This window comes from Natator depressus, chromosome 1 (genome assembly GCF_965152275.1).
Source record: "Natator depressus isolate rNatDep1 chromosome 1, rNatDep2.hap1, whole genome shotgun sequence".
Classification (NCBI taxonomy): domain Eukaryota; kingdom Metazoa; phylum Chordata; order Testudines; family Cheloniidae; genus Natator; species Natator depressus.
Genome location: NC_134234.1, coordinates 256,590,529 through 256,603,508, shown reverse-complemented (window position 1 = coordinate 256,603,508; position 12,980 = coordinate 256,590,529). Strand labels below are relative to the sequence as shown.

General features: G+C 44.1%; 1 protein-coding gene across 1 annotated transcript in view; it reads right to left on the bottom strand.

The window, feature by feature from the left end:
* TNRC6B (trinucleotide repeat containing adaptor 6B) overlaps positions 1-12,186 on the bottom strand; it is a 226,106-nt gene extending 213,920 nt beyond the window's left edge. The window contains exon 1 of the mRNA XM_074941640.1: positions 11,988-12,186. The gene's annotated coding sequence lies outside the window, so the exon portion shown is untranslated. The remainder of the gene's footprint in view (positions 1-11,987) is intronic.
* Between the last annotated feature and the right edge of the window lie 794 nt (positions 12,187-12,980).

The following is a 12,980-nucleotide window of genomic DNA, read 5'->3' as shown; positions in this document are numbered from 1 at the left end:
GGACCTCATATTGAAAGGGGAATGATGGGGACGATAGCCAAGGAAGAGCTACCTTCTTTAAAGAAACAGATTTCTTCAATGAAGCTAGGATTTGAACCACAAAAATTTTCTTCCTCATCTATATTTGTGACTCTAGTGACAATTCACATCTGCCTTGATACATATTCTCTCACAGGTACTGTCAGATTTAATAATTTTATTAAGATAATGTTCAAATAAAAAGGAAACGGTACAGAGTTCAAGCACAGAAGTTTCTGGTTATCAGGGAATAAGGTACAGATTATCAAGGGGTGCGAAATTCGGTTAGGAGCTGGTGGCATGAGGAATACATAATCTGCAATCTCCCTGATTGGGGGTAAAAGTTTAACTGGTCAAAGTACAGACATTGAGATATGGGGGTATGTTGTCCATATAACAGCTATGTTCAGGTGTGGAGTATAATGAGCGGATACGATGATGGGGATGGATCTACCCTCATTTGGTGGGATTTAATGTTCATTGAGTTTATGGTTCCAGTTCATACGGTCCAATGGAAAAAGCCTCTCAGTCCCTTTCCCATAGTGGATGCACGATGTCGTACCAGCTCACACCTCCTGGTACTGTTGGTGGCCGGTGATGTGTTCGATGTAGATGTCCCTGGACCATTGGATGGTGTCCGAGACCATGAGGCGCCGCATGAGCCGTGCGTAGCGTTGACCGATCTCACAGGCCCGCAGCACACGCTCGTTGCAGGGGTCCCAAGCGCCCAGGGCTCTGACAATCAGGGCATCCATCTGCACCTCGTAGCCCTTCGCTCTCAGGGCGTCGGCCAGAGGGGCGTATTTTTCCAGCTTCTGAGCTCGGGCTTCTCAGAAGGCCAGGGTCCTGTTCTCGAAGGGGACCATGATGTTGACGAGGATGATCTTTTTCTGGGCCTCGTCGGTGACTACCACGTCGGGTCGCAACAGGCTGTCAGTACCGGGGATGGTGCAGTTCACAGTGACCTCCCCCAGGCGCGGTGCGATGGCTTTCACTAGGCAGTTCTGGATGGCGTTGTGGCACAGCTGCCAGGCTCTGGAGTGGGGCTTGCAGCTGCACAGGACGTGGGGCAGGGTCTCATTGGAGTAGCTGCACTTCCTGCAAGGCTTGTCTCGGTTCCCATGGCGGACGGCTACTTTTGCTCCTATCCTCCTCACAAAAAATTACTCATCTACGTTTTTAATTGCCAGTGACCACATTTGGCACCATGCCTGTCCTTTGACCAAACAGCAGACAAGGAAAAGGCATGCACACACAAAACAAAAAAAAATGCAATGCATAAAGAAATACCACCTTATGCGTCTAAATTGATACTTTCTATGTATGTAAGGTAGACATAATATGCATCCAAAAGCAGATAGTCTGCATAATGATTATCAAAACAGACCTGTAATAAACATAGTTATGTTTTAATCAAGTAAATATTCCTAAAATAATTGAGAATGACTTTCATGGCTAGCTTCCAAGTCCTTGTAATCTGTTTTAAAACACATTTCTCTAGTGGATGAGCCATTACAGTCTATCATGTAAATATACATTAAACAAAACATCATTGTCTATTATGTATCTCTGTACCCTTCTTTGGAGATATGCTTTTAGGTGAATCTTGAAAAGGTACTAAAACACGGATTCTTGACATACATCATAAAAGGTCCTTTGTGCTAATCTGCACTAAGTCTCAGTATGAGGTTTCTATGCTTATGCCAATGGCAGCAGAAGAGGTCTATTTTTTCAGACTTCTTTTTGTTTCCTTGTTGTATGGTTAATTTTATCACCTCAGATTGTATTTTATCTAAAACCTCATGACATGTTTGTGGTAGTATGATTGTGAAGACTTTTGTTGCATGCTCTCTATTTTGAGGGTTTGTTGTTTGGTTGGGTTTTTTAATTTTTTTTTTTTTAAATGACAATGAGATTTAAGACACAGTCAAGCAGGGATAACTTGACATTAAGGGATATATGCTAATAGCTAGAATACTGCATCCAAAACTCCAGACTTACACTTTATTATCAAGCTTTGACTGGGATTTTTTAAAATGTTCGTTTGCAACATCTTCTCTCTCCAGAATGGTGAACTATCAGAAATGGAAATAATGACCTTATAGACCCACCAGGAGACGTGTGGAAATGCTATAAGGATCATTCTCCAAGAACTAACAGAAGTCCTGTTCATTTCAAGCTCCATAAAAAACAAGTAGAAAATTAAGCATTTACTATAAATGGAAAAAGTCAAAACTGAAAATTCTTCATCAGACAAATGGTTTGTCTATACAGGAAGGGTTGTGAATTTAAGTTGCTACAGTTATATGTATAACTTCCCATGTGGACACACTTATTTTGGGATAACAGTGCCTTTTTCCAGTTAACCTATCATTTTGGAAGTGGATTAAACTAAACTGAAAAAAGACACTTTTATTCTGGAGTAAGCATGTCCACCCAGGAGAGTTACACTCAAATAACTACAGTAGTTTAACTGTATCAGGTTTGTTTTGTTTATTTGTTTTTTTTGCAGTTATACTATCGTGTAGACAAGCCCTCAAAGGTTATAAATGAAGATAGATTTAAAACTATTTAAAAAGAGTAGGTGTCAATGTCATGAAGCTACTATTTCATGTTTTAGTCACGGGTTACAGTATTTTTAGTAAAAGTCATGGACAGGTCACAGGGAGTAAACAAAAATTCACAGCCTGTGACCTGTCCATGACTTTTACTATACACCCCGACTAAAACACTGGGGAGGGAGACTGGGGGGGGGGGGTCAGCCCTGGAGGCACCGTGGGTGCTGAGGGGAGACACCCAGGGAAGAACGGCAGGTGCTGGGGGGGTTGGCAGGGCTGGTGCAGGTTCCCTACCTGGTTCCTGGAAAGTGGTGACCTCCAGCTCCTAACTCCACATGCTGCCAGTAACTCCTAACTCCACAATAGCGGCCAATGGGAGCTACAGGGGTGGTACCTGCAGGCAGAGGCAGCACATGGAGCTGAGGGAGGGGACTTCCTGTTGTCATTCTAGGGAGCCCCGCCAGGTAAGCACTGCCCAGCACCCCAATCCCCCCACACCCAAACTCCTTCTGCTAGGTTTCAGGGGGGCTACAACACTGCCCCAGGAGCATCCGGTGCGACTGGCCCTAGGGTGACCAGATGTCCTGATTTTATAGGGTCAGTCCTGATATTCAGGGCTTTTTCTTATATAGGCACCTATTATCCCCCACCCCATCCCGATTTTTTCACACTTGCTATCTGGTCACCCTAACTGGCCCAGGGGCTGCCTGACCTCCTCAGGCGGCTCCCGGGCCAGCCGCATGGGCCGCTGCAGAAGTCCCAGAAAGTCAGGGAATCCATGACAAAAACGGAGCCTGAATTCTGGATACCTTATTAGAAATAATTTTACAGGGCATTCTTGAATTTAAGCAACTTAATTCACTTGTGTTGGCATCCTTTAGTCTGCGAGAGACTGGGAATTGCAGCCTATGATGTAGATGATTTGCAATGTCTCATGCAACTGAATAGTCCAATCCAAGATCTGCATGATCTTTGGCAGTTATTGCAAATGTATGTATCTTGGTTGGGAGCTGCTTGCTTTCTACAAACAGGCTCTTTTCTCTTCAAGCTATAGGAGCCAGCTTCTGTCATGGACTTTGATACCCTGATGGAGACAATGGTGCCACTAAATTCACTTGGGAGTGAAGAAAGAGAGGGCTAATTTCAGCACTTAATCAGATGCAGAAGCTACACTATTTTCCCTAAAGGATCATAAAGACTGTGCAAGACTCTGCTATAGCTAATAAATGTTTTTACCTACTATGTTAACTTTAGCATATCTTTATTAAGGCATTTTTTTTGTGAACATGAACCCAGCCATTTGAAATAATGTTTTCACTGTACAGCTAAAGGAGGTAAATCCATGTTTTCTTTCTATTGCAAACAATAGAGTTGAGTATCATTATGAAGGCTTCCAAAATCACAGAAATGTCAAATTGCTGAGTACTGAAGCAGATTCTACAGAAGGCTGCACGGAGAAATGAAAAGTGCTCTAAGAAGGTATGCCAAGATTCTCCAGAAGAAGCAAGCAGACTGTTTGCAAAAGTTTAAGGGTCAATTCCAAGATAGAAATGAAATAAAAAGGTTTTCAAAAACACAGAGTGAACAATCTTGTCGAAGAACTTTTCACAACTACACCTATCAGTTGGCGACACCTTCTAGCAAAGGAACTAAAACAAATTTAACTTGTTGGATCAGCATTGGGATGCAGATAGTTCTCAGCTTGCCAACCTCACTGTTTCCTTGTATTCCCCTGCCTGTCTATATCCAGCTGTCGTCTCTCATCTTATACTTCAATTGTAAACTCCTTGGGGCAAAACAGTCTTTTAGTTCTGTGTTTGTACAGTATGTAGCACAGTGGGATACAGGTCCATGACGAGGGTTCCTAGGCACTGTGGTAATACAAATAATACTTAGTTTTTAAAAAAATCACATGCCTAACCAAATTAGTTATACTAGTCCAACAATCTGTGCCTAGACCAGGCATTAGTGTTTTGCTTAGAATAAAAGCTTTATAGTAACTAGTCCACACACAGGTGCATTAGGAAAGCATGTTCTCATTGTATAAAACTCAGGCCCTGTCTACACACAAACCTGCACAGTTTAAAGGCATGTCTTTAAACCAATTCAGTTAAACTGGTACAAATCCCTATCCACATGCTCTTATTTTATTATTCAAGCTAAATAAATATAAGCCGCTCTTAAAACAAGACCATCCACACAGGGTTTTCTGCCAGTTTAACTTAAAGGGTTTAAAGACATGCTTTTAATTACTTGCTCTCATAAAGAGGGTTTAAATCTACACTGAATTCCAAAGGAAGATAACACAGAACTGCAGGACATAGTATATGATCTTAGAAGGGTGACTTAACATGCGCTCTGTTCTGGCTGTCTTGAAGTAGAAATAAGTTACGTAAGGCAAGAACAGAAAAATAGTCATTCAGCAAGGGTTTCCTTATGTGTGACTATTAAGACAGAAGGCAGAACCTGGAATTTGTCAGCTAGACAGAGGAGGCAGCTCTCTATGGCTACAAGAATGATCTTTTTTGTAGAGGGCTGCTGGGTCCACCAGCATCAGGGTACTGATTTCTCATTATCAGGACTTCCGTAGTAGATCAGTCTTTACCCTCCAAGCAGCTCAGGACTCTACTAGAAACCATATCAGTTTGTTTTCCATTACAGTGCTTCTTAATAATGCTGACTGTGAGGAATTGAGATGGAATTTTAAAAAGTAAAAACTTAAATAAAAGAATAAGTGAATCTTACCTTCCTTCATAACTAATTGAGTTTCCCTTTCAAGCAACATGCTATTATTGTATCACCTCTCTCCTAATAATCTGGCAAGCTGCCTAAAATATAAACTATCACCCCTTTATTTTTCAGTTTGACTTCTTATCCTCTGATCCACTAATTAGCTTTTTTGGCCTTTGATCCTCTGCCTTCTCTGCATGTATTTTGACCTTCTTGCTATCTACCACTTTATACTTTACACTTGCATTTTGACCACTCTCTCTCTCATGGCATTCATCTTCCATTATATTTTATAGTGCCTCCCATTTCTCTTATCTAATCTGATTATATATTTTTCCACAGCACAAAAAAGCCTCACTGGTTAAGAGGTGGGGGTGGTTTTTTTTTTTTCCTTTTCCAGTTTCTAGTTATAGTCATTTAGATACGTAAAGTTTATTTGTTTTAATGGTGAAAAACTCAGAACAAAAAAGTTTTTTCCACATCTTGCATAAATAATCCACCACATTTTCACTCATCTATACAAAATAATTTAAATGTATTTGCTGGTTTATCTGATTTCTGAACTACAGCCTGCCAAACTAGTAAAAGTCATCTCCATAGTTCAATATACTGTAAACAAAAAGTTCATCCAAAATGAGATTACAACCCCTACACTCATGAAAACATAAAAGCTTCAGAATCTTCTCCCACAATGTCCATGCCATAGGACAAAGATAGCAGTATGCTACTGAGAAAGGGGTGATGTGAAGACTGATTAATGTTTGTACATTGCTTCAAAAACACAAAGCATTGTCTAAATGCTGTATATTCTTATTATATGTCCATTGCCTCACAAATGGAATGAAATACCAAATGCTAGCAAGCATGTATATCTGCTGCTCTGTGGATCTCACAGCTAAGAATGTTTTCACTACTTGTCTGGAGGGTAAAGAACAGACCTTTCTAAAAGTTATCTACTTTATTATTTTTGGTATCAGGAGAGCACCTTTTATTCCACATTGATATGGAAGGGAGGGGAAAAATCAGAGGATTTCTGACTTCTACTCAACCAGCCAAGGCCTAAACAGAAATATCTATTGGCAGCTTTATCTGAAGGTAATAACTGCCTAGAGTACTAAAAGCATCCCTATTTCTATTAGCTGAGCTGTAATGAAAAGATTTAGCGTCAAATCCTGCAAAAAGCCGTATTCATTTTGTTAACTGCCACACACAGCCCCAGGAGTTGAACTGTAGAATGATTTTTTTATTTGTGGAGAGGAAAAGAACAAAAGAAGAAGAAAAGCACTACAGGTTAGGTTGGCTAAGTTTATCAGCAATACAGCCAGAAGTCCTAACACAGGGGTGGGCAAACTACGGCCTGCAGGCCAGATCCGGCCCCTCAGGGCATTGGATTCGGCCCACGGGATTGCTGCCCCCATGGCGCCGCGGGCCCCGCGCCGTTCCCGGAAGCAGCTGGCACCACATTCCTGCAGCCCCTGGGGGAGCGGGGGCAGAGGGCTCCACGTGCTGTCCTTGCCTGTGGGTATCTCCCCCAAAGCTCCCATTGGCCACCCTGGCATGTGCTGCTGCCACCCCGGAGCCACTCCAGGTAAGCGGCACTGGACCAGAGCCTGCACCCCGAACCCCTCCTGCACCCCAGACCCCAATCCCCTGCACTGAGCCCCCTTGTACACCCTGCAGCCCTACTGCACCCCAAGCCCCTGCACTGAGCCCCCTGCTGCATGCCTACACCCTTCCTGAACCCCAACCCCCTTCCCTGAACCCCCTCATAGACTCTGCACCCCTCCTCTGCCCCAACTCCTTGCCCTGAGCCCCTTCCTGCACACCGCACCCCCTCCCACACCCCACACTCCCTCCCGCACCCCTACATTCATGGCCCTGCATGCAATTTCCTCACCCAGATGTGGCCCTCGGGCCAGAAAGTTTGCCCACCCATGTCCTAACAGATATTGTTCTTTCCAAAAGAAGATCTTGAGCCGCAGGCTCTATTATGCATCACATTGTCCTTCAGTGGGACAATCACTGGAAGTAAGTTTTATTAATATAGCCTATAATTCATGTGTTTTTGATCAGAAGCCTTATTACAACTAGAGAATGCTTATTTTCTTGGTATTCCTGTCCCATGAGAATATACTCATGAGACAGGAATCTATGCCAATATTTCTGAAAACAAATATTATAATCATTAAAAAAGAATGTCAATGGACCATTTAGGCGTAAAAAGTGACCTTCACAATTGTCATAAGGTGGAGAACGTTTTCTAAAATCTAGGTTTCAGAGTAGCAGCCGTGTTAGTCTGTATTCGCAAAAAGAAAAGGAGTACTTGTGGCACCTTAGAGACTAACCAATTTATCTGAACATAAGCTTTCGTGAGCTACAGCTCACTTCATCGGATGCATCCGATGCTTATGCTCAAATAAACTGGTTAGGCTCTAAGGTGCCACAAGTACTCCTTTTCTTTTTTCTAAAATCTAGATGCTTTAAAAAATAGCCAGTGTTAAGACAAAATGACATTTGGTGGTGTCAGATAGAGATATTGATTCAGAACTCAGAAATAAAAAAGTAGAGAAAATGCTAAACAGTAAAGTTAAGATATCAGATAAAAATAGCTGTAACTTTTTTAAAGTATACCAGAAGTACGAAGCCTGCAAAAGTCTTGACTGACCTGTTGATCTATGAGAGAGTATAGCAAGCAACTGAGAATAAAAGACACTGCAGAGAAGTTAAATTATTTCTTTGCATCACACTTCACACCAGAAGAAATCTGGGCAACGTATACACTTACCAGGTAATAAACAGTAGGTACAATCAGAATGATGTAAGTGGTGATGAAACAAACAATTTAAACAGCAACAAGTCATCATGCTCAGAAGGTGTGCAGCCAAGAGTTCTACAGGAACTGTAGAATGAAGTAGCTGAACTGTTAACAAAACAGACCCAGGGCTTCATTCTATGAAAACTTCAGTGCACACCAGCAGGGTCTACACAGAGCAATTAACACGCAACACATGCACATTACCCCACTGTGTAAACAAACCCTCACCATTTAAAATACGCTCCACAACCTCATTAAAATACCATAACTAGAATTTTTTTTGTTATAAAGACATTGAAGATGACCTCTGTGAAAGGATTATTTTATGAGCTGGGTTTGACACAACTTAATTAGAAACCCAACTCTTTTACAAATGTGAACAGCAACTCTAATTTCACTAGAACAAGAATATTTAAACAGGTTCCCTTTTTTAAAACATCTGAATTAATTTTATTGCAGTTTTCTATTGTGTGCCATCCTTTTTTGGCTTACCCTTATTTTGTGCTTCTATCTTTGGCACAACGAAGTATTCCCAATCCTCCTGTGTGAGGCAGTTTTGCCACCCTAAGGCTCCCTCGGCCTCAAAGTCCGACCCCGCTCTCCATGAGTTTTGTGTAATTTATTTTATACTGCCACAAATTTAAAATTTTCAAATACACTGCAAATTTTTATGCTGACAACAGTGTAGGAATTATTGGGAGAAGACTGGAGGTTTTGACAGCTGGATAGGGAACAACTGAGGTTTTTGTTCAAGTTTGTTTTAGTTTCTGTTATCCATAAGGTAACTGATGATTCTGATACTAGCAAAGTGACCTCAAATTCTTTCAACACCTTTTGGAAAGCGGAATGGAGTTGATTCCTAGTTCAACACCTCAGAAACCCTTAACAGCAGCTAGTTTGGCCCACTATAGCCCAAATATCTGCCACTATGCAAAAGTGACAAACTTTTTAGCTTGATGATTTTGCTAGAGTGATCAGCAGTGAAACAGACAACATTGACATTTAAATGGTTTATATTCCACAAAGGTGAATGCAAGTTCACACTTCACTGTTGTTTCAGGCTGTCTGAAGACTCAGCTATTACTTTGGCTCACATTTTGAAGGTTTAATTTTTAAAATGAAAGCTTAGATTTTTCTGCCATAATATGCAGCAATATAAAAATATCTGCAGTAGCAAGGAACTATATGTTGCTGAGGATCCTGATTATTCTGTAGATAACGTGTCTTAATTTTTCCTGTGCACACCTAACAGACAGTCTGAAAAGATTCCCAGTTCTGGACCTCCCATCAATACCTCCATGTGGATACTAGAAATCAAGACTATGCCTTCACTGACAAATAAGGTGTGTTTTTACAATCTAACACCCATTAGCTATTTTGCTGTAAAATCCTAGTAATGAGAAGGCTATGTAGTTTTTACTGGGATTAGGTAGGCAAGGTCAAACCCAGATTTTGGGGGGAGGGGGGGGGGGGCTAGAGTATAATGTTGACCTCACCTAGCTATATAGCTTGCATCTTACCTCCACTAGGACTTTACAGCAAGATCATGAGGCTTGGCAGAATTCAATTTTTTTTTTAAATAATTTCTGTTTTTATTTTTATCAATTTAAAGTTTCACACATGTGGGACAGTATATGGGGGTCAGACAATAATAATTTAATTACAGCAGATGCCAAGATTAAAAAAAAATTCAAAGCTTTATAAACTGTTAAAACGCAAATTGTCAACATCACCTCAAAATACACAAAGTAAATATCCTTAAATTGAACTCCAGTAAATCCTCAAGCAGACTTTCTTCTTTGCCTATCCGTAAATTTCAATGATCAATTGAAGTATTTTTTGCCGGTTTGCGTGTGTATGAGGAAATTGGTATTTCCTGAAAGTTATCTCTAGGCTTGGAGGGATTAGATTTTTAAACACGCATTAGCTACGCCTTGCTGTTAAAAGAAAAAAAAAAAAAAAAAAAAAGACAGCAGCTGACCTTTCAGCAGCGAAGAGACCTCCCACACTGTTACTGCAAGCCTGTAAGCCTATGTCATCCCTATGTAATTAACTCCTCTCCAGTTAGCCTAGCTCCAATGACAGAATCACACTGAAGAAACATGCCAGACGCACACAGAATGATTACCTTACTTCACAGAATGTGTTTTACCGGTTAATGAGTTGCACTAACTAGAGCTGTGGCCTATACCCCTGGATGGGCCAGCCAACTCCAGATGTTATAATTCAATTAAACTGTTATGGGCTAAACAGATTTGTCTTATTTTGAGGTACATGAATACACCTATCTGCTCTTGTCCATTAGTCTACAACTGTAACGTCATGCACATCTTCAAAATGAAGTGACTATACAAGCCACCAAAGCCTATTACCATTTTTTGAAGCATCTTTCAAGAAAGTCTAGAGTCTTGTTAAATGCAAAGGCAAGATACTCATGATTCTTAGCTAGTCATACAGGAGTTTATATTAAAGATAAAATTCCTTTCTTAAATATAAACAGATGACTAGAAGAACTTGAAGCTAACAATGCTCTGCCAGCAGTATGTGTTTCTACAGACTACTCAAAATAATCTGCAAGTTAAAACCAAAAGTTTAAAAAAACAAGATATACTCTGACATTAAAAAAGCCTGTTTATAGAAGTTAAACTGGGACAGTAAATCCAAAGAGTCATACTAAGCATGTCTGACTGTGAATGCAAATATAGAGCCTCAGCATAACCACTTATCTCTAGGTTCAGTTAAAAAAAAAAACCGCTCACAAACATAGATGACCTCAGTTATGTCCTATTCCTATTTAGTCATATATAATATATATTATTAACATATGGAGCATCACAAAGCAGGCACAGGAGAGTCTGCTGGGCACCATCCTGCACTCAGTGTTAAGCAGCACTAGCAATTTGTCCTCTCACATTTTCCTATGAAACTAACAGCTCTAAGAACTGGTTCTAGCTTGGGACATATCTCTTGAGTTCGGTCTCTCCTCCCGCCTACACACCCATTTTCACTAGCAGCATGTTAAACAAACCCAATGGGGTTTGTAGTGCTATGAAAATAACCTCGGGAGTTTATCCACACTCCGCGAGGCAGGCTAATTGCAACCACTAAAGGTTGGTTAGCGGGTTACTCGGGGGCGGCAGGGAACCAGGACAAATCGCTTGCGCTCAGAGAGGCTCCTAGTCTCTCCCCGGGCCACATCCCACTCTAGCCCCCCGCGGGCGGTGCGGCTCGGCTCTCGTCCCCGCTGCTGGGCAGAGCTAGCGGCCGGGGCTGTGCCGGCGGGCAGGTGGGATGCCCCGCGGGCCCCTTGGGGCCTCGCACGTCGCGCTGAGGAAGCGGCGGTGAGGCTCGTGCCGCGGGCAGAGCGCGGCGCTGCAGGCCCCATCCGGCCGCGGGCAGACAGGGCCCCAACCACCCGTCAGCAGCGCGGCCCCCGCCCTCAGGGAAGGAAACTGCGGGCTCCGGGCCCGTTTCGTCGCCTCCTCCTGGCGGAGCCCAGAGCTGCCCCTCTCTCCGCACGGGGCGGGGCTCAGGCACCCGTTTAAAGTCCCGGCCTAGACCCCCCCCCACCCCAGCCGCGCACGCTGCGGGCCCCGCCTCAGTCCCCAGCCGAGCCGCCCGGGCAGAGGCCAGCGAGCGGCCGCCTCCGGCTTCGAGTCGGGAGCGGCCCCGGGAGACCCCTGGCGGGGCCGGGGATCGCACAGGGCGGGGCCGGTCTCCAGCCAGACCCCCGCTGCCCCTGGGTGCGGGGGAGGGGGCCTGCCCGTGGGAAGAGCGGCAGCGCGGGGCCCCAGGGAGGTGCATGGCAGGGGCTAGCGGAGACCCCGCCGTGCTGTCTGTGCCCGGGGGGCCTGCCCCTCACTCACCGCCGAGGAGCCGCCGCCGCCGTGGTGCGCGTAGCCACCTTCTTCTTTGCGCTGGGAGCAGCTCCTCCCGCCCGCTCGCTTCACCCGCCGGGGAAGCGCGAACCCCAGAAACTGAAAACAAAATAAAATTAAAAAATAAAAACTTTCCTCGCCTCCGTCTCCCTCCCCCAGGAGCACGAACCCAAACACACCAAGACACGCCTCCGTGCCGCCCCCCGCGCTGCTCACTGGACAGTGTTGCGACGACCTCCCCGCCTATTGGCTTCATTCCCTGCCCATCATACACCTCCTCGCCCCTTTTCACCCCTCCGTACTGTTAATTGGGTATTGCCTCGATGATCTCTCCGCCCATTAGCCACAACTCTTGCCTATCATAACAATACCCACCTTTCCGCATCTCCAATTGGGTAGCGTCGTCACTACCTCCCCACCTATTGGCTACATTCAGTGACAGTCATATGTTGATACATGCCCCTCCACATAATTAATTGGCTGGAGACTCGCTTCCCTTCTCCCCATTGGCTACAACCCTAGCCCGTTGGATGAGTTCACGCCCATTTCTCCTACCCTTCCACACCCTTCATTGGGCGGTATTTTTAGTCTCTCCCACCCATTGGGTAAATGCTGGGCTCGTCACAAACAGAGTGCCCCCCACCGAGCTGCGGGTCTCAGGGTCCCCTGTCGTTGGTGCTTAACCGCGCTCCCTCAGCCTTGCCCATGTCAGGTGGTTAGAAGAGCTACGTCAATCAACTGTAGACATGCCCACCGGCTCCGGTGTGGGCCCAGTAAGAGGGAGAGATTATGAAGTTGCTCAGGTTATTAATAGGGCCACAGCTTTAAACATTCAGAGACGCGACGCGACACGACCCACTGCCCCCTCCCTTCGACTGGCTCATGACAGAGACGCAGCACCGCACCCCGCGTAGCTTGCGACGCAGTTTATCCCCCGCTTGCACCGCCCTCTGCAGGCTTCAGATGGATTGAAGCTATTTG